Source organism: Electrophorus electricus, chromosome 4 (genome assembly GCF_041902795.1).
Source record: "Electrophorus electricus isolate QZ-2024a chromosome 4, ASM4190279v1, whole genome shotgun sequence".
Taxonomy (NCBI): Eukaryota; Metazoa; Chordata; class Actinopteri; order Gymnotiformes; family Gymnotidae; genus Electrophorus; species Electrophorus electricus.
The window spans coordinates 16458530-16481963 of NC_137500.1; the positions used below are offsets into that span (position 1 = coordinate 16458530).

General features: G+C 45.4%; 1 protein-coding gene across 3 annotated transcripts in view; it reads right to left on the reverse strand.

Annotated features, from left to right (window-relative positions):
* The window catches only part of plxnb2a.1 (plexin b2a, tandem duplicate 1), a 91472-nt gene that overhangs the window by 45605 nt on the left and 22433 nt on the right, over nucleotides 1-23434 (reverse strand). For 2 of the 3 annotated variants that reach the window (XM_081712659.1, XM_081712657.1), the window contains one exon: nucleotides 10217-10276. The exons of the other annotated variant lie outside the window; for it this stretch is intronic. The gene's annotated coding sequence lies outside the window, so the exon portion shown is untranslated. The remainder of the gene's footprint in view (nucleotides 1-10216; nucleotides 10277-23434) is intronic. 3 annotated transcript variants of the gene reach the window in all.

The window sequence follows — 23434 nt, forward strand, 5'->3', positions numbered from 1 at the left end:
ACACAACAGGCAAGTGTGGCATCAACATTAAGCTCGAGGAAGTCAGTCATTCTTATTCAAGACTTGTACTCCACCCAAGGTCATTAAACAAATGAATTTGAAATATATAACTTGATAGGTATTGCTTACTGGCCTTCTAGCCATTGACCATTTTTACACAGCAAAGTTTCTTAGTGACCACTTGTTGGACCCAAGCAAATGGTTACAGCAAACATCTTTTCAATGGACCACGAAATTTATGTGTGTGTAGCCGACTCCAAGGCCTTTTAATATTGTCTATTAAAGACGGTGGAGTTCACTAAAGGCCCAACTGTGGCTACAGCCCTGGACACACTCAGACAGCATAAAACAAGACCGGAGGACCCGTTCTTGGACGCGCTACTCTGAAGAGCTCATGTACATGAGCTTGTACATTCGTGGGAGCTGTTACTTCTGTGGGGATTTGATATGAGTAAAAGTCATTTACAGGAATGAAACGAATCACTAATATGAAAGGTGACAGACTGTGCTTTAACATCAACAGTGTGTTTTAAAGGCTAAGCAAGAGCTGGCCCACTTTTAAAAATTAAACTCTTGGTGCGTAGCCAACTGCATAACAAGCACTCTGGAAAAAATTAGACCTACTTAATTTGTTAAAAGCATAGTTTCTGATGATGGCATAGATGATGGAGATGTATGAGGAAATATATTACACTTCATAGTCGAATATCCTTTTGGACACAAATACCATAAGTTGTCATTTCATCACTATTTATGAAGCAACAATCACGATAATAACACAGTAGAACAGAGGCACAGACTACCACTGCTGACTACCACATCAGCAGCATCAGCAACGGGTGAGGATACTGCCAGGCAGCCCAAACCTACACAGGAGCAACTGAAGGTTAAGGGCCTTGCTCAGGGGCCCGACAGCAGCAACTTGGCAGCAGTAGGTACAGCAGTACAGCAGTAAGCACCCTATCCACTGAGCCACCACTGCCCCAATATGGCAATATACAGATATTTAAATGTATAAATGTTCTACATATATGATTTTCATTTCTCTCTCCAACACCAATGCTCACTGTCAGCGAATAAAACCGAGCTAGCCACTATCTTACATCCTCCATCTTCTAGGTCATTAACACGACGAATCATTACGCCCAGTGTTGAGAGTCCCAATAGCTTTGCTGTTAGCTGTATCTTAGATTATTTTAAAGTCCCAAATGATTATGTGTCAATGTGTAAATCTTTCTCAGTCCCCATGTACAATATAAGGTCGGAACATCAGTTTGGTTTTATGGTCTAATAGTTACTGCTGAGGCAAGATGAAGGTGGGCTCATAAAGTACTTTTGACTTTTAACCAATAAAAACTGGACAAAGCAAATACTAAGAATTACTGCTTTTCGACTACCAGACCTGCTCCTAGATGAGCATCTGGTCTAAGAAAGTAATAGACTAATGAGGGCTCGGGCCATTCACTGCAATTGCGCTCAGTGCATAAAATGTGAGTCGGCGGGGGAGAAAGGAGAGCAGGAACGTGCACGCATGCACAAAAAAAAGGAAAGTGAGGCAGACACAGCTCAGCACGGCACACACAAGGCTGCTTTTGTGTGCGCGTGGTGCGGTGATTGTGACCTCTGCAGCGAGAGCGAACGACAAACCCAACCACTTCACATCATTACGACACGACTCTCTCCACATCCCCTTTTCTCTTTGTACAGCACGCTCCAAGCAGTAATAGGTCTGTAAAAACCAGAGAGGAGAACAGCAGAACGTCAGATTGACCAGAGGAGAAAGAGGGGAAACAAGTCTAAGACCCCTTTGCAGTGAACAGAAAGTGAATGATGCTCAAGTGAAATTTTGAATTTTTTTAAGGTAAAAAGAACGTTGTAGAAGAGGGAGAAGTAGTTGTGGAAAAAATAGAGAACACCATTTACCAGATTGACAGGGACAACACCAGATGCTAAAGAGAAAAGAAACTGTCCTTAATCCATCACATGTTCAGTTTCTTCTTTCCTATTTTTACATCACTCATGCTCTTTTAACCTCCCTCTTGTGCTACCCCTCCCCTCCCTTCTCCTACGGAGTGCTAGAAGATTTGGAGTGACAAAGTACAGTATTAGCACTAAAAGACTTGAGAGAAGAAGAGGAATGGTCTGGAGTGGGCACCCTAGCACAGGTGAATAAGGGATTGAAGAGACTGGATTACACAACCTCTGAAGGATTCAAAAAGGTCACCAGTGTCAGAAATGGCCTTCTGCTTCCTCTCTGGTACACTGTCATTTTTACTTTTCAAATTAGACACACAACCTTCCTTGGGCCAAGTACCTTATACGATGACCAGCACTGCACCTCAGCACTGAAGAGGAGGGAGAGAAGTTAATGCTTAATTAACACACATTTCCAGGGAGGAAATTACTTTGTAAACACACTGCAAAGGGGTCTTAGATTTTACAGCCAAGGAATGTTACAGGGCACATCTCACTCATTACAGTTATACAGAAAGTATTACAACATGATTCATTACTGTATTACACCAAGCATTAATTGAGATGATATGAAATTTCCTGATTAAAAAACATTACTAATTATTGTTCTAAGCATGAATTCTGAACCAATCTGCTACCAAGTGTATGACCTATTTAATGAGGGCTTTAGTGAGCAAATCCTGTTAATGCGTTACTGTGGAGGCATTTGGCGTGTGTGTGTGAGTGAGTGTGTCCATAATTGCTGTACCCCCTTAAGCCATGACCAAGCAGAAGCTGCAGTTTCTGTGCTGCTAATATGATGCAACATGGAGCCCTACAGGTGAGTGCATTGTTGTTTTACTTCTAGAACTGAGCATGAACAATTCAACGAGGACAATGCAGCATAGGCACCCTGTGTGCATGCACGTGCGCACGTACACATACACGTACACACACACGCGCACACACAATGAAATTGCACTGCATGCCACGGTGAGGTTGGTTTTGAAGACAAGAAACTCCGCCCACAAACCCATTAATGACCGTTACACAAGAACTGTCCGTGACCCGCAAAAAGGTGTGATCTAAAGGCACCAGCACAGAAGATTAAACAAACAGGCACCTGGCTGCTGGACTTTGCCTCCGTTTTCCCAGGTGCAAGTGGAGCTTCTTATAAGCAATCCCCAAGTCCACACGATTCTCTCATCCCATTTGGGCTGAGCATGACAGAACGCCACGCTGTCTTCAGTCATTAACAGATCAACAGACGCGAGAGCCATCAATAAAGTGTTGCTACGGTCACCTGATGCTGGCTAATATTTATCCAGCACCGATTTAGATTTTTTTGGGTATACCCAGAACTTATGACAATTACTGCACTTGGTCCAACAGTAAAATGTACCTAAAAAAATATGCCTTTAGCGCTTGTGTACTAGGTTTAAGAGGTTGTTCATAAATGGATTATGGTTGATGGTCAGGGGTGCTGGAGGATGTCATGGTTGTGGAGTGATTTATGGTTCTCTCGAAAGTGAAATGCGCTGCAGGACACTTCTCCCATTGACAGTTTAGAAGCAGTGTCCCTGCTGTGAATGTGATCTGTTTGTATATATATGTGTGTGTGTGTGTGTGTGTGTGTGTGTGTGTGTGTGTGTGTGTGTGTGAGAGAGAGAGGTGAGAGAGAGAGAAAAGTGAAGATAGCATTTTATCTTGTCTTATTACCAGCAGGTAGAATGTGTACTGCTCTCCTGCTTTCCTTCCAACTGCAAAATATGACATAAAGCCTCCTGTATCAGGCTTACACACACACACACACACACACACACACACACACACACACACACACACACACACACACACACACACACACACACACACACGATGACACACTCGTTTCATCATCCTGAGAAGAGTCCCAGCCCCTTGGCCTCTCCCTCTCCCTCTCTCATTCATTTTCTATTTCTTGTTTCCCTCACTACCAGCCTATATTTCCAGATCCATGGGACCGTACACATAGGCCTCTCAGCGCACTACCAGCCCATATCGCCCAAACTATGTGACTGGGCGTCTCGTAATGCACTAAAACACGTTCCCCATTAGAGGAGCTCCTGATTGCGCAGAGTGGCTAATGGGTAATTACAGAGCAGCAAAAGAGATACAACATGCAGCTAGCAGGCAGGAAAAAAAATAAAGAAGTAATTAAATACAAGTAAAATCAAATAATAAACAGGAAGCAATGGTAATGCAAGAGCTTTTTCTTAGGTCAGTTTGGAAAACAGGTTTTGAGCCGGTTTTGGGAACTGCCTGACAGGTGCAGGGTGTGGCCAGACCTAAATCCTTAGTGTACAAGAACTACAGGTGACCTCACCACTTCGCTCATGTGGTATTTTATCTATCTGTGTGCAATTATGACTAAGCAGAGGCAGTTAGTATAAAATATTTCAAAGGATTCAGAGAATATGATCTCACAGGTGCTTTTGCGTGACTACACGTGCATGGTTCGTGTGTAAATAGACCTTACATTCCCTCTTGCAGTCCGAGAGGTCTGAGGACTGCTTTAGCTTGTCTTCTGCCACAGAGGTTGAGAACGCTCACTTTGACATCAGATAACAGTCGATAGTAGAGATGCCTCATGGCCTTCACAAAACACACGGTGACTCGTGGGGCGCTAATCTAGCAGTGTGACCAGTTTCTTCGAGACCGTGGGTGAATAATCTACAGTTTAGTCCTTCTCACATAGTACCATAGCCTAGAATTTTATCCACTTTATCAGTTAATTGGGGGAAAAAACACATTTCTAATTTTGCACATGTCTGATTCAGTCCAGAGATTTCTGTGCTGGTCTAATACCCAGAAGGACACAAGAAGGAACAGGTGCACTGTTAGAAAATTACATTATTATCGACCTCACATTCCACCTCGGAACGCAGGATATGTACAGACACAGTTGGAATTCTCAGGTGCTAATTCATAATAATAACAACTTTAACCTGCTATACAGGTTCACCCTGTGGCTACCCTGTTCCATAAACACCTCTGATGAAACACAACCTTCTGAAGAACCATTTCTGAAGAAACATGCAAAGGTGGCTGAGGTGTGCAACACAGTTAGTTATTCACTCACACAGATTCGTTCTAACAGTATAAGAACATGAAGTAATATCAGATGTTTAGTAGGAATCTCACCTTGCAATGTGATAAAGTGATGCAAACTGGATATCATAGCTCTGCTATCATTTTTACCACAGGAGAGTGGTCTGTTTTACAGCTACTAACTTCCAGTTTGTTGGCATCACACTACCCTGCAGCACTGTTCTAATACTGTTCTATAATAACTGCTCAGAGCATGTGAAGCAATACAGAGAACTGATCTAGTACCAACTCAGAGAGACAATTACATAGACACACCATAATAAATAAAATGTACACATAATAATAACAAAGACAAAGAAAATATAATAATACAAATACAACACAAGAACATCTACAAGCTTAGAAATATTTTCACTAATACGCCAGGCCTGACTTGAAAGCCCAAAAGCATCAGGGATCTGCAAAGAAGAGTGAACATCACTATAAACAAACTACAACATTTCGATCACGTCCACATTCCTTGATTCCACCAATGTTATTTTAACAGAAATTATGGCGGGAAAATCTGAATAGCAACCAGACCGTAAACCACAGATACAAAATGAGAGAGAGACAAGAGAACCTGAGATCCCGTGAGTCATGTTACCATAGCGATTAAAAGAGGCTGGCGCTCTGGCTAGGCTGAACCTGGCTAGGGGTGGCAAGCCGTCTGCAGTGCCCTTTCATTCCGTCCAGCAATCATCATTAACACTTCTACCACTATAATCAGAATCACAGTGGTGCACTCAGTCTGCACACCCACATACTTGCTCGTTCACCCTCTTCCTCTGGCTCTCACACTCACACACCTTGGCCCTGTAGCTGCAGGATGCCTATTATTCCCTAGCCGCTATGTGGCTAGAGGAGTATTTTGTCTGAAAGCTTTATCTTTACCCCAACCTGAAGTTGCATCTGCTTTAGATAAAGCTTTGTTACAAAGACAATAGAATGACTCTGGTATAATGAAATGTGGATTCTAGACAAGGTGCGCATGCACTCGCGCAGACAGACACACACACAAAGCTGGAAACAAATGTTGCCCAAGTAAGAAACTTCAGGACTCAAGATTACTTTTTAAAAACTTTGTCAGTCTGATCAGTCATATTGCTCTTATCCACTGCAACAAATTTGAAGCTTTACTAAGTGAATGAGCACGCCTGCTGAAGCATTGTGTAGGTCCACACTGTTAAAACATGAACACACACACACACACACACACACACACACACACACACACACACACACACACACACAGCTGATAGAACCTCTGGAAAACTCTGATAAAAGCATCCATTTCTTCACGCTACTGCACTAAGCTTAAACCTGTGTGCTCTATCCATGCTCTAAACACACACACACACCTGCTCTTCTTTAGACATATTACAAACTTTAATATCACAAAACATCACAATATTCATTCTTCAGCAATGACATCATTTCAATAGTTTCATATGCAAACAGTTCTTGAACTGTATCTCCAATGAGTGACAGTCCTAAGAATGAACGGACCCATATCTTATGGATCACACTGTGTTGAAAAATTAATATACCAAAACTGAATGGTTTATTAGTGAGGTTTCCCACAAAAATGAATTTGAGCCCCAATACAACTTGTTTCTTTATTTTGACAGACAGACAGAAGAGATCATTTGCAGAGTGAAGTAGTAGTAGCTGAAACCCATTATGATTTGAACCCTTTATTTCATAAGAGATGTGAACCAAATAGGTCTGTGAGCATACGTTGGTGTGTGTGCATTTATGTGCACAGGTGTGAAGAATAAAAGATAGCTAGAGGAAAGGGGTTTCTCAAGAATCAATAGCTCAGCCAGCCACTGCGGTGAAGCATGAGATGTGGGCCCCTTCACCATAGGCTGACCGCTAATTGGGTTGTTTTTTGTTTTTTTTTTGCTTAGTTTTTTTTAAGCAATCAATAGGGGACAACGTGATTGGGAAACACGCGTGCCAACATCTAAATGGTGAGTGACCCACCCAAAGATCAGTGAAATCACATCATACTTGTCTGTGCATCAGAGGAGAAAATGACAAAAGAAAGAGGAGGAAGAGGAGAAAGCGAGAGGGGGGGGGGGGTCTCGTGTCTACCTGTATCATGTATTTTTGCACGCTGGTGCAAGGGTATTTTCAGAGTATCTCCATCTCCCATAGTTTTTTTTTTTTTGTGACTCATATGTCATTAAGTACAGTATGGAAAAGCGGTACCAAGGAAAGTGTACAATTTAGAAGCATGTTTGTACATATTTCAAGTGTAACAACCACCTTATTTATGAATAAGTAGTATATAATTAATGTGACATCTATTTGGCCACTTAAAAACCATACACGATAGAAAAATTGCAAAACAGATTCAAATTCAGCATAAAAATAACAATTTTTTTTTTTTTTTAAAAAAGGTCCGTCAGTTTTAGTTTGGGAAGCAAATAAAATTTCAAATGTTGTCCAGTGTAATTTCAAAGCATTTTGGTTACAATTCTAAACAGGTTTCCAACTCAGACAGCAGAGCTTTTTTTTTAGGTACGATATCTAGATCAACGTACTGAAACAGGTTCCTCCATACACCACTCCTTTATTTCCTCCTCTCTCAACACAAGGGGGCCAGTATAACAGAAAGCACTCATAATCCTCCTCCGACATGTACCGGCATGTAGTTCTCAGTACAGAGCACTGTCAAATAGCAGCTTTAACGGTGGGAACCTCTCAGTAGCCTGGCACAGCTGGGACTCAAACCTGACTGCACACTGTAAATGTGTGGTGCTGAACACTACAGAGGCTGTGTGATGCGCATCATTATTCCTCTTCATCTCAGTCGCCACCCTCATCCCTTCATCTCCTCCTTAACCCCCATTCCCAAACTCCTCATTTGACTCTTTAGTTGTTTACTTGCTTTTCTTTATTTCATTTGGATCAGATAACCTCAGATACTCCTAGTCTCAGAGGTTAAATCCCCATGTAGCATCACCTTCAGTTGAAGCTAGCTCTGTCTTTTGGAGGGCAGTTAATAGACCAACATGCTTCAACAGCAAGCGCATGTGCCAGGGCTGTGGGCGGGGCCAGGGGCAGAATCAGTGCCACAAGCCTGTGCTTCATAATCTGATGTGTACCATGACCACACGGCTCATGAAGCAGAGGGCAGGTGGAGCAGTCATTAGTTTATGCTAGTGAAGGTGGGACATTTTTCGAGGGAAGGTCCAGCACCAGGATCCAGCCATAAAGGACTGTTGCGAAGACTGGTAGGGATTACCTTAAATCCTGGAGGAGTGGCTCATGCACACACAGAAACATGGGTATGGGGCATGAGTGGGAGTTCCACGCATAGCATAACCAGTCACCATTATATTATTCCCTCTCTGTGTGTCTATTACGGAAGGGAGAGGCAGGCATCTATGCAGTCAAATTAATTTCATGTAAATCGATCATTACTTGCCTCAAGGGTGCCAGAGAAAACAGAAAAAGCAAGGAGTTATTCTAATGAGCTTCTGAATACTGTAAACTCTGACACTGGTGCCAAACAGGTCCAACATTCCATCGCCACACCCCCCAATTTCTGACCCAGTGAGGAGATGGTTCAGCCCGCACCAATTTTATCCAGCCCTCAGAGCAAACTATTCAGACCGCTCAGGGGTGTGATTCTTACATCAGATAATGAGCACGCTTGTTCATCAGGCCAACAAACCTGTTTTGGTCCTCCCTGAGAGGTGACCTGCGGTTTGAATCCACCCAAAAAAAAAAAGACCAGGGAAGATGAGAGGAATGCAACGGAAACCCCACCTCAATCCAGATAGACACGAAACCACACGCCCTGCACCGGAGCGCACAAACACATACGCTGTTCTCAAGGGGGAATTATCCCCATGGGAGCACAGCACCTGATGCCAGGAGAGAATGACAAAAGGTATTTTGCCTGTGAGGCATGGGATTGTCTCTACGTGTGTGTGTCCGAGGGAACGAGAGAACTTCAAAATATTCAATGCACCCAAAACCCAATCTACAATAACTCCAAAATATTATAAAGGCAGGTTTCCACGGCGATGGTCATTTTCGCCTGTCCACTGTGTGGTCATTACCATCAAGTGGGGCAGAGGCATGCAGCTGGGGAAATACCATTTAGCTTAACCCTCCATAATATACACCACAGTGTCTCACTACTAAACACACACACACACACACACACACACACAGACACAGACACAGACTGACAGGAACTATAAATCATCACCACAGCCCAGTTGGGTCCACGCAGGGAGCTTATGAAAGGCAGCCCGAGACTGCAAAACAATATTCATTTACCAAGGTCTCCCTCCCTCTCGCTGGCAGCTGAAGACGGGGGAGCAAGAAATATTTTACTTAAAATGCTGCCGGGATCCCAGTGCCACCGCCACCACTGATGGAGCGAGAGGGTGGAGCAAAATCAGATCATTCATTGCCATGCAGGCTGTTTTTAATCTGCCCTTCAGTCATCATTTCCTCAACACCTCACCACCCCACCACTAAGAAAAGTGATGAGGCAGTGCAAGGTTGCCAAGCCAAGCGCAGCACATAGGGAATGGAGGAGAGAGAGAGGCAGACAGTGAGAGAGAGAGAGAGACAGAAAAAGAACAGGACAGGGAGAGGGTGAGAGAAGTTGGAAAGAGAGGGGAAGCAGAGAGGAGAACAAGAGAGAAAGAAAACGCAAATGGAACAAGACAAAGAGATTCTGTTTTTATGTAAGGCAAAAACATGTCTCCAGGTTTTGGCTCTAATTTGGGAGAGGTGGGCCTCATATTTCATTGACCTGAGGGAGAAACAAAAGGGGACCCGGATAGCCCTGACAGTTCTCTCTGTGTAGGAAACAGAGGCTCAGGCAGCCAGTCGTGCCCAGAGGGCAAACAAAGGCTAGGGCCATCGTCCAAGGGGGATCCTCGGAGCGATTAGCACTCTCTCTGCCTTGCTTCCTTGCCCTCCCTTTGTTCCCTCAGAAGGGGGGAAGAAACAAAAAGGTGGGCGTCCATATTGAATTACCGCGTTTACGAAAAACTTGTTTTTCCCCAGCCATAAGCAGTTTCCATGCATTCACAGGTTACACCACATGTTTAAGGGGGACACCGCGTGTTTACATGGCACGCCGTGGTTGATCACTTACTCTGGCTCTTCCCTCCTCCTCAATCCCTATCCAATGGTCCTGTCGTGCAGGGCAGACGTGCTGGAACAGAGAAATGGAGTGAAAGGCATGAGTGAACACGGGTGAACACGGGAAGAATGGGTCACGATGCTGCTCAGCTCGTCCCACTTCTGGGCCCGGGGGAATCGCAGTGTTAGCACGCGTGCTAACTCACACGGGAACAAGGACCCGATCCCCGACACCATTCTTACCTGTACATATCCCATCCATTCATCTCTTAACTAGCACACTAGCTGTTTTTCCATAGAGCCCTCAGTGTAAGGGTCTCCTGTCTTGCATATAGAAGTCATCAAAACAATTTCCTCTACATGTGACCTCTGTGCTAGTGGAAGAGTGATGGAGAATTAGACAGCATATTTAGAAACACGACTAAATAAAAAAAAATTAAAAATAAAAAACAAAAATACATATGGGGTTCATGTACATTTCCCCAGTAGTTACCAATATCTAGTTTTTAACAACAGAGACAGGTTCAGACATGAACTTACTGTTATAATTATCATCCATTTAACTTTCATGTCAACAAGTACTCTCACCCCCCCCCCCCTTTTTCCACTCAGGACTACAGCAATTTAAATTTCAGTGGGCATGAGGTAGAGCACATGTGTGGAGATTTTATTTTGAATGTATGCAACACAACCTTTGAACACGTTCTCCATGTTTCTGGCACATTAACACCTTTCTTCTGAGCAAGCTGATCCACCTTTCTCTCCACCAGCAATTAGGTCACCAGGACTAGTGTTTATTTGCTTCATTTCTATGTACCCAGACTGAAAAAAGTCCCTTTTTATAGACTAAGTGGCATTTTAAAAATGTACATCTGCAGCAGTGCTTCCTATATTTATTTTTAGTACTTGTCCTAAGGGAATGTTTAAATAAAGGTCAAACCATTTGAGAAAAGTCATGTGCCAGTGGTAAGCAACAGAATGATATCAAGCAAACTAATCATAAATTATTTATTGCAATATTCCATAGCATCAATCATCAGCCAGACTACTTTGGCCACATGGCCACCGACAGAAGAGGAGCTCTGATTGGCCAGGGCCTGCTCCTAAGTAGTGACAGTGATGCAGGTGAAGGTTACAGAGACACTGACTGGTGATGGTTGGCAGATAAAGCCAGCGATGATTATGATTAGGGCACCAACATAGAGATGGTTTTTGGACAAAGCATCCGATGATCATTAGAGATGTAACATTGGGGTTGTTTTTGGAAAAAGGACCCCAGTGCGGGGGAACCAACTGTGATGCATCGAGCAACTCGGTTTGCCACAGGCTGTACCACGAGAGACGCGACTAATTAATGCAAATGTCACTCGTGTTGGGGCGAAAAAATGTGTATCCTAGAGCCTCATACACAACACACTAACCCACCCTCCCCACCACACACAAAGGACTGCTACTGTCATAAATGTACATAAACAAATGCTCTGTAGTAATCATAATTTTTCTGAGTCGCACTCACACACACACACCTACTCTCCTCCTTTCTTAGTGCCTCAGAAATTACATTCATCAATGGGAACGCTCCAGCAGAGTTTCTCATTCTGAAAAATGAGACACTCCCATTCACTCCATAAAAATCTAACATGCCCCTCCCTACCGTGTGTGGGGGGGAGGGGCGTATGTGCTTCTGCAGCAGTGGGAGAAATGAGGTGTCTGACACTTGGAGTGCTTGCTTGGGACTGGTTGATGTCAGCAGGTTTGGAGCTGGAGGTGAGAGGGCTCTTGGGCGGGTCAAGCCAAAGTGGGCGGGGTGGAACTTTCACGCTACTACCCAATCTCTCATTTCTCCATTAGCTCTAAGACAGCGCTCTCGGTTTAAATGACTCAGCCTGTGTGTGTATGGGTGATGCCAATTCCCAAAACTTGGCTCCATTTTTGTCTAACCAATGAGAACCAGATGTTTGTAGTTGTGCTCCTAAACTCTACTAACAGACACATACACGAAACACCCTCTGACTACAGCTTCATAAGCACAGTCCAGCAGACCAATATTCTTTTTTCTCCTCCTGGTCTACATGTGCGTTTGTTTGTTTTTGTTTTTTTAATGTTTGCTTTAGAGAGAATGCAGACATTTAGTTTATGCACGCACACACACAGAAAACATTCAGATCCCACAAATCCATGCGCACTCCAAGCCCTGCTGTCTCTCTCCAGTCCTGTCAGCATTACACTCAGAGAGAGGAAGTGAGAGAGAACGGCAGACTTCACGGGGAGATCTCTATTCCAAACTGTCCCAGGCTATTTGTGAACCTGAAAGGTATTGATTTCCATTTTATGCTTAGAGTAGTGAGGGTGGCTCACATCAGCTTATAAAACCTGCCCAAAGGGAAGTTGTTCCATTAATCTGTCTCAAAGCTAAAAGACAGCCTGTTTTTTTGGTGTAGTTGTTCTTGCCCCTTTTAACTTTTAAAAGAGAGAGAAAGAAAGCCAAAAACACCCAGCACTGGCAGGAACTTCAAAACTGTTGTTACACAATATACAGTATGGTTTACATGTGGTATTACAGGCAGTATGTATGCTACCAGGATGGATGGACTAGACTGGTAAAGCAAGCTCCTTCTCCATCATTCCCTGCTGTCGGCCAGCATCCAACCTGACAATCACCAGTGAATGCTATGGACTGTAGTTCTGGACCACAGAAAAACAACACCAGGGTGATGGGAGGTTTGGGTGAGGGACCAAAGTCTCTATTTGGAGTGGGATTCAAGACAATGCAAGTGTGGGAGTGCCATACACATGCGTGCGTATATCCACATGGACGTATGCATGCGTGCGCGCACACATGCACACACCTGGAAATGATCACATTCTCTCTCTCCCCCTCACACACAAATGGACACACAACATACTAACATACACTAACATGCACCCACACACACGCATCACTCACACACACACAGCTGTAAGCAATAATCACTTTCCCTCTCACATGCACATATACAACACCGATGAAAGCAGCGATCACTTGCACACGCATACCTACACACACATTGCTCAAAACACTGATCACTTACTCTTTCCCTCGCTCACTCTCTCAAATATACAACCCACCCACCCACCTAACCACCTCCCTGGCATCGCACACACAGGAAGCCACGATGGAACCACTGCACTACATGATCTGCCACTGCCTCATTCCCACATGTGCAGAAAGGGGCATTTGAGGTTTCTGGTGCTCCACTCTGTTAGAGTTATGGCCAGAGACAGGCTCATGTTTCTGCCTGTAGCTCCAGCACTCACAACCGCATGGAACTGCACTGCAAGGGTGTTTCAAAAGCCTAACCCTAAGCATCGGGAAAGGGCATGGATTCCTCTGAGGTTCAGGGCTTTGACCTGGCCCCTTCAATCTTTTACCCTTCTAGGCGCATATCTCTCTCTCTCTCTCTCTCTCTCTCTCTCATTAAAAAGCCATCTTTCAACAGAAAAACTGAAACAAGAGCTTCCATACGTCCTGTCCACCAGCCAATGCAAATCTCTAGCGAGCCCCTCTGGCCAGACCTCGGCTTCCTGCAGCCTCACTTGGCTCAGCTGCAGGGCTTCAGGGTGGGGCCCGGGGCCCAGTGCAAAAAGACCCCTTCCTCACACCGAGATGAATAATGCACAGGGCCCCCTGAACAAGCCACCGGAGGGGAGGGGCCAGAGTTGGAGGGGAGGAGCCAGAGGCGAGGGTGTATGCTTTGGCAGCGTTTGAACACCAGTGCCTTTATGCAGAGGAGGTTGCTGATGGTCGTTTTATGGTGCTTTCTTTCCTGTAATAAACACAGAGTTCCCTTCGAGCAGGCAAAAGTCCACCACAAAACAACAGCTGACGAGGGCTGCTGCGTTTAAGTGTGGTGGTCCACAAAGGACTACATGCGACTGTTGTTTTTACTTTTCTGACATTGAAATGTGAGAGTGTGACCGATGGCAGGCTCCCATGTCAGAGAAGGAAAGAGCCAGGGGGACGTGGGAAGCAATGTGTTTAACGCTGGTATCAAAACATGCCCTCAGTTAGAGCAAGCAAGACAGAGGGGCTGAGGGCAGAAAGAAAGAAGCCATGCATGTGCTATGTGGCAGCAGGTTCCTTTGGGTGGGGTAGAGGGAGGGGCCTAGACGCTCACGTGCCCCTTTTCCAACTCACCTGTATCAAGGACTATAATTTAGTCAGAAAACAATTTCATTTCTCAGACAGCAAGAGAGTTAGAGAGCGTGAGGTTGTGGGAAGATTGAACAGGCTCTAAAAAGAAAGCTCAAGACTCATATGAAACCATTTTGCTGCTCCTTTCTCAGAAAATGGGAGCTGACGATGTTGAAAGACAGCAGATGGGTCAGCAGCCACACAGACACACAGGCACCCATGGGTGCATGCATGGCCACCTTGCCAGGGCTGAGGGAACGGATCAAAAACCCCAGTGCCGGTACTGCCTGCTTGTTCCCGAGAGCCTGGAGCCAGCACGGAGCATGGAAACAAACCAAAAGAACCTTCCGCCTTCTGTTTCATCAGTCCTTTGTGTTTATACCAGCTTCGATTTGTTTTGTTTTTTTTGAGAAGGTGTGCGTTTATCCTGGACCTTCTGCACAGTGCTCAGCCATCCATGCCCGTGTCACGGTAACGCGGGCTGGGCTCACCCTGGTCTGAAGCGGGTTAACTGAAATGGGTTATCAGAGGCAGTTAGAACAAGGCCATGTATTTCTTAGGGTAAAAGGAGTGTTTCAATTTTAGGGCAGCCCGCCACCAGCCACCACTGTCTTACAAGGTCACAGAGCCCGCAATCAGCCAAAGGAGTTGGTAGCCCAAATAGACATAACGCCCTCCAGTCATAACAGATTGTACCAATTAGCCAGTATCAGGACACCAAAGTTACATATGACCATATTTAGAATGGCTGAATTACTATCAGTAAAACATGGACTGCATTGCTTGCATTTTTCATCAAAGCTCTTTGTGCATGCTAAAGATTATAAACAGATTATAAACAAAAAGGTTTTCACACCTTTTCTCCCCACCCTTCCATCATATTAAGCCTAAGAACATACCTGACTAACATACATCAACCCCATATTTGATGTTCAACATTCGCTAGTCTAAAATATAAAACACGCAAACCTGCGGTTGTCCACCCATCCCAGCATGCCAGGATCATGGGTCCATTGCACTTGGCGAGTGCAATGAAGCTCCTCCCACATCCAGTGTGGCAGTGGTACCAGAATGCCTTGGTGGGCTGGCCTAAAACCAAGCAGCGCAGGCCTGGCTAAAGCTTTCATTTCGGACACAGCATTGTCCCAGCGCCAACCCGTGCAGCAGTCCAAGGTAGTAGAATAATGGCCTGGGGTTTTCCACTGAAGCATGTACTGCAAAATCTCCAGCTTTAAACACTGGCAGTCGTGCGTTACAATGGCCTTGCAGATGAACAGGGGGATGGCTTCCAGGCATTACATTTGCAGAGAAATATTGCGCTTGGGAAAGAAGTTTTCCCTTGATGAAAGAAGCAGCAGGCCAGGTAGAACTGCACATTTGGGCCTCTTGCACATGCCTGTGCAGTCCAAACTACCAAGAAGGCTCCTTTCTGAAGGGAACTAAACTTTGGGATTGCAACCCATGTGGGCAGTGGGTAGCGTAATTGTCGGATCGCTATGAAGAAAGGGGAAGCTCTGAACGCTACACAACATCGTGTCAGCAAAGCTCCCGAGCAACAGTCACCAAAGCTACTTCGAGGCCGGATGTATGAATGGGAATTCGTTGGGGCATTCCTTAAATGGGGGTAGGGTTGGAACTTCACTGCCTAGAGCATGTTCAGCTACAAAGAGGGACAGAAGCACGGCGACAGATCAAAGGAGCGAATTGGAGCTGCTCTCAAGACGTCGGCCCTGTGCAAGCCGCTGGCAATGTTGTACTGGGCACTCAGTAGGGGAATTCTGAAGGTAGTCTAGGGTACTGAAAGTTTTGGGTTTCGGCTCTCAGCGAATTGTTGTGACATGTATGACTAAAGCACTTAATCTGTTCAATATGCTCCTTAAAGGACTAGTAATAATATTTGCCTGCAATCTGAATAGGAGGCCTTTTCTTTTTATAATTTCTATACTGAATGTTAATGATTAGGCAAGTTGAGCAGTATGCCTCCCCGCCGCACACAGAGTCTGTGTATGACCAGCGAGGTAGGTGGGAACGTAAACAGAAGTCTGTCCAGGTGCCTGTGGCGTTGTGGACAGGCCCCAGCATGGAGAGACCATATTGCTGGCGCACGTGCACAAACTGCTAGGCAAGAGCCTCACTGCCACTAGCAGCAGTCTCCAGGCACTGAGGTAATGGCTGGCACGCACGCACGCACTCACTTACACACACACACACACAAACACACACACACACACACGAACGACTGCTTACCTAGGCACAGGGAAACATGCACTCAAGCACTGTTAGTGAGAAAGCACAAAGGAGCAGGCCACTGACATCAACTGACATCAGCAGGAGCGAAAGAGGGGAGGGTGGTGCCAGAGAGGTGGGGCAAGAGATGTGGGAGTGGTGCCAGAGAGGCGGGGCCAGTCTTTTGGGGGTGGTTTTTGAAAGGCGGGGCCAGAGACTCCCTCCCAGTCTGCCACTACTGCCTGGCTCATTTGTTCTCACGTCAGGAGGAAGGAAGTGTGAGGAAGTCTGAGTTAACACTCCTTCTGCTGTGACTGGAACAGTCGCACCACTGTGGCCCTGCCTCCCACGGCAGCACCAATCACAGCCCTTGTTCAGAGAGAGAGAGAGCAGACACACTACAGTCTTGCACACATGGGATGCCACTGTATTCCTGTGATGTGGTTTTGAACTGTAAACAACCATGAGCAAATTGCAAAACAGCTCTGATTCTATTGGGCTGCATGTACTCTGATAAAAATCATGCGATTCATGTTCAATGTGAAATTATGCACCATATTTACATATGGCCCTGGACGAGCTGTAAAAGCAGCATCAGCACAGCCAATAACACAGATGAAATGAGTCCCAGTTTGAAATTATTCCACCTCATAATTCACACATGGAACAAGATCAGTGACAGGGAGAGGTGAGACATGAGGTAGACATAGACACCCACCCACAGTTAAAGTACAATCTCAGCCCAACAAAATTTTTGATGAACACTTGATTGACACTGGAAGGATTCATACAGTGAATTCGCTACATACAGAGTTATCGCACAAATAATTTTTTACAAAAGCATACAATAGCACCAGGCTGCCGACATCCCACAGTAGAGAAAGCAGACGAAACGAAAGCGGAAGAAACAGACCGTCCGACAGAAAGGGAGACACTGAAGTGACCAGCACCTCAGTTACAAAGCACACCAGAGCTGGCTTCAACCTGCCGTGGACCTGCAACACTGTCACTGCCCTCACCAGATGCGGAGTGGGAGGAGATCCGGCAGTGCTGGGGAGGTGGGCAATGGCCGGGCCTGCTCATTGCCACGTCTGATGCCCGGGGGGTGCATTGGCGCCAGCCACCTGATGTCAGACTCCTACTGCCACCAGCTTATTCATCACTTATTTGAATCTTGCTATGACAACTGGGGCAGTTGCATGATGTGTTTCTGCTTTCGAAATGAGGCACAGCCAGAGAGAGGAAATGGCCATGAATGGCACAGATACCAACTGAAATATGAAATGCATTCGAAAGATTTGCCCCCCCTCCTGAACAAAGCGATGCCTCCATTCTGCCAGGCTCTCCCACATGCCGCTCTCTTGCTTTAATATAAGCTTGCAGGTTCCATGTGGCAGGGAGGCAGATCTGTTAGCCCCTGAGTTGATGGCACAACAGCTCCATTTCAGGGGGACGTCAAATCGACAGCTGTCCATTTCTGGCTCAGGTCCCACCCACGCCGTTACCTCGGGCTTGCCCGGGAACCATCCTCCAGGAGAATCTTCTCCGGATTGGGAATGGAGGACAGGCAGGGCACGTTCTTGGCTCAGCAGCAGTAGGGCACGTCCAGGGAGCTAGCAAAGCAGGTGGCTCATCTCCGACACCAAGCAGTCTGATTGGTACTGCTGGAATTAAGGGCGACTAGCACACTGGACAAGACTTAAAAAGGTTTGTGTCTGTAGATGAGCAGTCTAAAGTTCACATCACAGGTGTTTAACCGCAGCCCAGAAGATGCCTAGTCCATCAGAGCTCAGTACCAAAACCAATTTAACACATCTGATGCAGTTCATCAAGGCCTTCAGTAGTACACAAACCTCAGAGGCAAGTGTGTCGGAGCTTAAGTCTGCAGAGCTCATCATTTACATTATCCCAGGGAAAGCAGCAAAGGCCTCCAGCCATCAGTGAGAGAAAAGTGATGGAGGAGAGCATGCGTCAAAGAAGATGACCAAGTACTGTGAATGCCAACTGCATTCTGTAGAGGCAATAAAACATGAGCAGGTCCTGAGGAAGCCACTGCTGGGCACTGATGACCTCAGGGGGCCAAGCACCAGTGACGGATACAAATATGATCAAATCTGGAGGAGCAGAGAAACAGAGAGAGGGGGAAAGAAAGAGAAAAAGTGAGAGATGAGGGGATAGAGTTATGAAGAGGAGAATGGGGGAAAAAGAGGAAAGGGATGAACAGAATAGGCATGAAAGAAAAAAGCCAGCGGTGCAAGTGAACCGCATTCCTGACGCTGGGGTCAAAGAAATATGAGAAAGAGGAGGGAGGGAGAGAGGAAGAAAGAGAAAGAGCGAGAGAGAGAAATGCACTAACTTTATGCATTCACTTTTTCTCCCACATTGGTCAAATATCAGCATCTCTCTCAGAGCAACAAATATGAAACACCATAAAATACCACAGAAAATAAAGCAGACCATAAGTTAATGTGCACCAAGAGTCCAAGGGTCTTCTATTCCCCCCTCCCTGCCCAGGTTACTTATTATTTTTTCCCCCAGTTCCGTTCTTGAGATTGGAATTCACATTATGTTACAGTAAAAAATATTACATTGGCTAAAAAGTAAGCCATAATTTTTTTGCCCACATTTTCCCCCCTTGTTTTTAAGTCCTTCATGTTATTCAAGCACAATCACGTGATATAAAGCAAAGTGAAACTAGCTATAATAACCACGGACACTGCAAAGTAACTAACACATTGCATGTGTGTGCTTGCTTCATGAAACCCATGTTTATTTTGCCTAGTATCTCCAGAAATAGGCAGTATCTCTGTGAAACACTCCTCCATTAAATTACATAATGCTCAGGAATTTTGTGTTTTCCCTCAGTAAGGGAGTCATCAGTGAAGTGTTTTGTATGTACTAAAGTTCCTCCCCCCATTTACTGAGCTTAGCGGTAAGTAAACATGAAAAACAGTTAGTTTAGCTCTGCCATTCTTGATTCACAACCGTAGCTGGAGGACAGAACTCACTCAATTATTCAGCTTCTTGGGAGGTTTTGCTATTTCTGCAGCCTCTCACTTTGCCCTTTGGCAAGCCTGGCCTACTGAACTAAAAACAAAAGGTCCACATGTTTGGCTCTGCATGTATGTCGCTCCTTCACTGAACTGTAAAGCAGTTAATTAGTAAAAAATGATGGGCAACTTCATGCTTTTCTGGGTTTACATATAAATCTCCAAATCTTCCTCAACTAGGAAAACAGCACCCACAAGGACAGACAGGTAGCAGACTAGGAGAATGTAAATGAGGGTTATGCATTGTGAAAGCGTATAACTCTTTCTGTCCTACAGGGTGTTTAAAATGGTTAGTGTGGGATGAGGAGTCATTGACTGAAGGTGCTACTGAGCTCCTTCAGCATAACGCAAAGCGGCTGGGCAGAGCGGTTCAGGACTGCTTCCGGATAGTCCCTGCATCGGGATACTCCCTCGTCACAAAGCCCACCATGAACTGAAACAAAGATTACACCAGACCAGTGGTCCTGGCCTCTTTCGACAAGGCCTGCACTTCTAGGCTGTGCTTCTTGTTCAGCAGGGAGCATGGAGGTTATTACCCAGAATGAGAGCGATGTCTGAAGGAGACACCTCCAGGCGATCTGGCCTGCTGTATATTTAGATTCCAGAAGCAGCCCTTAAGAGGAGATGCAGAGAAAGTCCCGGGGGTTGGGGGCAGGCCAGGGGGTGGAAAAGAGAGGCAGGTCAGAGCTTACACATCTGGTAGTGTTCAGGATGTTTAGGATTCCTCAGTAGGCTGTTCGGAGGGGAGGGGGAGAGTGAGGTCCAATCAGTCTGAATACACAGAGAAAACCCGCTCCGCCTCCTCGTCCTCGCAGAGGCGGCATTTAAAAGGTCTACACACAAGATGAACCAATCAGAGGTGTTTAAAGTTGAATATGTTTACAAATGTTCACCCATGCTAGCAAGAAAATCTGACAAGAATGAAAATGTAAACCTTATCCACACCCACCCCCCTCGCTATCTTGGGCTGTCACAAATGTTTATAAAACACAGGTGCTGCAATCTTCATCTTTATCCAGATAATCCAGGAGTGGGACAGCCAAGTACACACATCCTAAAGAAATGATCTTACACTGCCAGAGTGAGACATGCCTTCCTAAAAATTCAGTCATTGTGTCAAACACTTGTCCAAACTTCCCTAGTTTGCAGTTTGCAGGTAACTTATCTGGCAACATTGCAACAGGTTTTTGAAGAGATCTAAATTTCATTTAAGTTTCTTACATTATAATAGAAATGCATATAAACCGCTCTACTCCTAGTGAGGTTACAGAGGTCAATCCTACTGGAGGTCTTGTCTTCCCCAGGCTGAATCATATTCCCTGACTGGTTAAATACTGAAAATGCTTTAGCTTTAAATATTGATTCATGCTCATAAATTTTTCAGTGACACCAAGTCACAAAATGACAATCTCCAAAAGGTAAACGGATGTTGTAAAGTGGGAAGGCTGGATTACCCAAAAGTCTAAATTTCAAAAGTGACAATATTCGGATCCATGAATAACACTGCTGCTGTAGTTCTCATGAGAAAAGTTCACTTTCCAACAAGGCAGGCTACTCATATTTCCACATCTAGATAATTTACTGCTGTTTCAAAGCACTAATGATTACTAATGCCATGACACTCCAGGGAAGCGCAGAGCCTCTCAATGGAACAAAGAACAGGAAGCAAAATTTCAGTTAAAAGAAACACCGTCAATTCCCAGCGGTCAATCTGTGAACAACTGAGCAAACAGCACATGTTGAAGATTCATTTTCTTTATGAGGTGTCAGACCAGTGAAGTACTCGGTAGTGGAAGGAACATAACGAACCTCTTTCGGTCGCCGCTGTCAAAAACACACACTGCAGCAGTCGCGCGATGTCAATGCAGGTCATATTTTTGATAATGGAAATAACTGTCAATACTGCCTAAATGAATAAAGGAGGGCTACATCTAAATATATCAGCATTAAAAGACGCAAAGGTGCGTGCAAATGTAGGTCTAGAGGGTTTTCTAAAGTTAAGAAAATGGACAGAAGGGAAGACAGTGGTGGAGCATTGTTAAACACAGTCTGCTCACTCTCGCTCATCTTGCCGTGTTGTCATGGCTCTGAGCCTTGGTGTAAATGTGGTGGGGATGGCAGTGAAGGACGAGGAGCCTCACGCTTCCAAGGTGATGGCGAAGTGTTGTGTTAACAGCTGGGATCCTCCTCTATGGCCTCTGCCTTGTTCATTGGCCTCAGTTTGCAGGCATGTATTATGCGTCTGCATGTGTGTATGTATGTATGTATGTATGTATGTATGTATGTATGTATGTATGTATGTATGTGAGTGAGAAAGAAGAGAGAGAGAGAGAGAGAGAGAGAGAGTGCGCCTGCCTCAGGGAAATATGACTTTACTGACTATGGTGTCCTGCCATCAGTACGTTATGAGTAAGCAGCTAAGTATGTGTGGGATAGAGAGGAACTACAGCTGCAGGATAAACAGAAACTCCACCTGAACCCAAGAGACAGACAAAGTCCTCCAACTTAACAGCCCAAATGCCCCAAACAGCCATCCACGCCCACCGTCTGTCCTCATGTGTACAGATGCACAAAGTGTAGCTTGAAAACCCCAAAGGGACAATGCTCATGGTACAGAACATATGACTGTGACAAAACTAATCAGTCTTACTGGTATCATGAGCAACACTACACCACAAAACGAAAACGATTTATTGATTTCGCTTCGTGGCACTAGAGATATCAGAAACCCGAACCAGATGATGTCACAGAAGGTGGGCGGAGTGGTGCAGCACTTTCTGGCATTTATACTCCATCTTATTTATGGTCTTTTTTCTAGAAATAGCTTTTCTCCATTATTTCAAAGAAGTGAAGATTCAAGGTGCCTGGTCATACTACATTGCAAATGCACTCTGGAGGAAACCTACTGCATTCCAAACGTGACCACAGCATGCCCTCAAACAGGAGGAAAACTAAGACGTGGGCACAGTTTATAGCTCAGAATCACTCCCATAAAATCACCGTGGCCCTGAAGGGCACCCACAGCCTATGAAGAGCCACTCCACCCCTCTTCCCCCACCCAAGTGGCTGAAGTACGAGTGGGCAGGTGCGCAGTTCAACTGGCCATTGACGAGAGATCGCAGTCAACGGCCAAGGTCCAACTCCTCTCAGCGTACCTCGCACCATTCTGCCATAAGTGTCATCCGCAGCATGTTACACCTGTGAAGGGAATGCCGTTCGCTCGGCACTAACCTCGCCAGGAGCTGGCGAGGTCATTCCCATGTGCAAGCAGTCCCCCCCCCCCCCCCCCGGGACTGGGGGGCCTGGGACTCGGGGACGGCTGAACAGCCACTGAAGCAGCTGTGCTGAGGACACTCTGGGGAGGGAATACATTACCCGCAGTGGCTCGTTGTTTGTGGAGGCTCAAAGGAAGAAGCAGATGTCCCTTTCAGATGAGGGGATCAGAAACAAAACATGGGATCTTCCTTCCGGTACAGAGCAAATCTTTCTCCTCCTCCTCCTCATCAAATAGGAACAACTGCTCTCAAAGCGCTTTTTGACAGGTAACCAGGATGGATCTGCATGTGTGGAAGCCACGCAAACTTGCAGAGCCTAGAATGCGCTCCTTTAAGCCTCTGAGAATGACCCCATCATCTCTGGGACTCTTCCGATGACCCAAGCACCTCCCGTGTTCCTGATCTTATGTGATTAAGGGACATATTCAACTAGTCATCCTGACCTCACAGGCAGCACAAAGTGCAACTTTTAAAACCTCTGACCTGATAGAGTGCTGGCCAAAAAA